General features: G+C 45.9%; 1 pseudogene across 1 annotated transcript; it reads left to right on the plus strand.

The window, feature by feature from the left end:
- The first annotated feature begins 201 nt into the window (after positions 1-201).
- Positions 202-1,099, plus strand: LOC308246804 (acyl-CoA 6-desaturase-like; annotated as a pseudogene). Its single transcript has one exon. The product of its transcript is annotated as an acyl-CoA 6-desaturase-like (transcript).
- The last annotated feature ends 2,206 nt before the right edge of the window (positions 1,100-3,305 follow it).

Below are 3,305 nucleotides of genomic sequence, written 5' to 3' on the forward strand. Positions count from 1 at the left end.
ACATCAAGTATGAGGTGGAAATGCCCACCTTTGCCTGGGAGGAAATTCAGAAGCATAACCTGCATACTAACAAGTGGCTCCTTGTCAACTACAAGGTTTACAACATCACTAAATGGCCCAACAGCCATCCTGGGACAGGAGAGGGGGGTGAGGAGGGCACCAGGTCAACAGGCACTACAATGGCCTTCCGTGCCTTTCAGCATGATCAGAGAGAGCATTGCATGGTTCACCATCTTTTATTTTGGCAATGGCTGGATTCTAACTGATATCATGGCGTTTGTCCTTTCTATTTCTCAGGCCCAGGTTGCCTACAACACAGTAATGGCCACCTTTCTGTTTATAAGAAGCCCACATGTAACCACAGTGTCTACAAGTCCATCACTGGCCCTTAAAGGTTGCCTCCACCAACTGGTGGAAGCATCGCCACTTTCAGCATTATGCCAAGATCAACATCTTCCAGAAGGATCAGGATGTGAACATGCTGCATGTGTTCGTCCTGAGCAAATGGCTACCCATTGAGTACGATGAGAAGAAGCTTAAATACCTGCCCTACAACCACCAGCATGAGTATTTCTTCCTGATTGGGCCACTGCTGCTCATCCCCATGTACTTCCAGTACCCGATCATCATGACGATGGTCATTGCAAAGACTGGTGGACTTGGCCTGGGCCATCAGCTATTATGCCCATTTCTTCATCACCTACATTCCTTCTGTGGCATCTTGGCAGCCATCTTTTTCCTCAACTTCATCTGGTTCCTGGAGAGCTACTGGTTTGTGTGGGTTACGCAGATGAATCACATCATCATAGATTGACCGAGAGCCCTATGCCACAGTTCAGTGGCTAGCTGGAAGCCACCTGCAATGTGGAGCAGTCCTTCAATGACTGGTTCAGCAGACACCTTAACTTTGAGATCGAGCACTACCTCTTCCCTACCATGCCCTGGCACAGCTTCCACAATGCTACCCCGGGGTGAAGTCCCTGTGTGCCAAGGATGGCCTCCAGAACCAGGAAAAGCCACTGCCAAGGGCCTTGCAAGATATCATCAGGTTCCTGAAGAAGTCTGGGAGCTATGACTGGACGCCTACCTCCATAAATGAAGCTGCAGCCCTCAGTTGCCCATGGGGAAGGGGGAGCAGATGAGGATGATTAGCTATTGGGTCACCCTAATACACTGGCTCCAGGGTACTCAGTCTTTTAATTTATGAAAGAAACTGGACATACATTTTATTAAAATCTTCCAACTCTCTTCCCACTTCCAGAGCCTGTGACCTGGGGTCCAAGGGGGCAGTCGTGCAGTTGGGCTCTGCTGAGGTCAGGGGCCAGGTCGGGGTGAGTAGACTCAGCCCCATCCCTCACCCCCATTCAAATGTTTGTCCTAATTAGGATGCCTTAGATTCTGGAGCATTCCAAACCTTCTCCAAAGTGCTTTGTTATCTGTCAGGTAGCCATGTTGGGGCTGTTTTTTTTGTTTTTGTTTTTGCTTTTTGTTGTTGTTGTTGTTGTTTGTGTGTGTGTATGTGTGTGTTGGGGGGGAGGTTAATCTTTTGCAACAGGTTACATTCTGACATGGTGGCATTGGGGCTGGATGTTGTGACAGTCTACCTCTGACCACTTGCTTCTTGAGGCCAGTGGGCTGAGCAGGAGTCACTCACTGGGGCCAGGTGGCCTGGACTGTTAGTGTCAGGAGCAGAGAGGGAGGGAGCCCCAGCACAGGTGACTCCAAGGAGCCTGGGATCAGAACCTAAGAGGGCCATGTGGGAAGTGCCACTAAGAGGGGTTTGGGGCTGGAGGCCAGGAGCTGAGGGGACAGGAAAGTGAGGAGTGGAAGGGGAGCCTGCCATCCTGGGAGGGATCCAGAGCTATTGCATTTGGAAATCTAGCCCACTAACCAATATTTAGCTTTGGGACAGCACAGGGCAGAAACAGGCTCAGAGTGGGGGCCTTTCGGGGAGGGTGTCTTGTCCCCAAGCTGTGGCCAGCCAGGAGGGAGCAGTATCTAGTGTGAAAGGCCTTCAGTTTGTCATGACAACTAGGCCCCTGAGGCCCAGGGAGCTACTGTCCCTCAGGAGGCCGATGGATCCACATGGAAAGGATCTTAATTTTTATCATGTTGCTCCCCTGGCCTTACAGTTTTTTGGAAATAAAAGAGATAATTTTATTCTTGAAAAAAAATTTAATAAATGCTTTTGAGGTTTTATTTCTTTTTTCTTTATTTACAATCAGCTACATGACAATCACACTCCTATATCACACCAGTTCTCTTTTCACACGGTAGTTGCTTGCATCCCCAGTGTCTCCCATTACACAGCAGCTTTACACTGCAGAGGTATTGATCTGTTCAGCTCCTGGGGTTTTGACCTGCCGTGACCTGCACGGCCAGTTCTGGATGACTTGTAGGAGTGCCGACGGCACAATGAATACACTATACAAGAAATATGAATTTTGAAGGCATGGAGGCCAGGTGGGAAACCTCTTTTGTGAAGAGGAACCAAGAGTCCGGTCCAGGTCCCTCTGCTTTTTATTCACTTTGAATATACATTTGCCCTTTAGCAATGCATACAGGCACATCAAAGGAAAATTTGGTAAACAATGTAAGGATTACCAGTTCAGGATTTGGCCTCCAGCCATCACAATCACAGCAGGAGCAAACTTGTGCTGATTTCAGCCCTGCTGAATATCAAGGTCCATTGGCCTTCCAATGTCTGTTATGCTAATACTGTTATGCTTTGGCCTCTAATACTATTATGCTTTGGCCTCCAGCACTGACCACACCCCTCCCTGACACAGCAGACAAATTCAGAAACAAGTGTAGTAGAGAAGAAGAGAGTGTCTCACTACTTCTGATATGTTGTTAACATGAGCCAAACCAGGGACAAAGCAAAAACATGGAAAAGGACCAATGCAAGAGGGGCACAGAGAAATACATTTTAAAATATTCTTGGTAAACATTTTATGTCAATGCATATAATTGAATCAAGGCAACAGACCTCATGTTTTTTAACATATTTATGTTATTCAGCATTTACACTATTTTCTAATTTTTACTCTTAAAAAAGATTTTGAAATGCATGGTTTGCCTCTATTCCTTTTTATTGTTTCCTTGAGATTGTTTCCCTGTAGTAGAATTATTGAACCAAACAATATGAATGTGTTTACAGTCTTGTAACATATTTGCATGGTGCTTCCCAAAACTGTTTAACTATTTATGCCCCTTTTTATGAATGTGTGAGAAAGCTTCTTTCTCTGCATTTTGTCCATATTTAGAAATTATTATTATAAATAGTTTTTAAAAATTGATAGGCA

This window comes from Plecotus auritus (assembly GCF_963455305.1).
Source record: "Plecotus auritus genome assembly, chromosome: 4".
Classification (NCBI taxonomy): Eukaryota; Metazoa; Chordata; class Mammalia; order Chiroptera; family Vespertilionidae; genus Plecotus; species Plecotus auritus.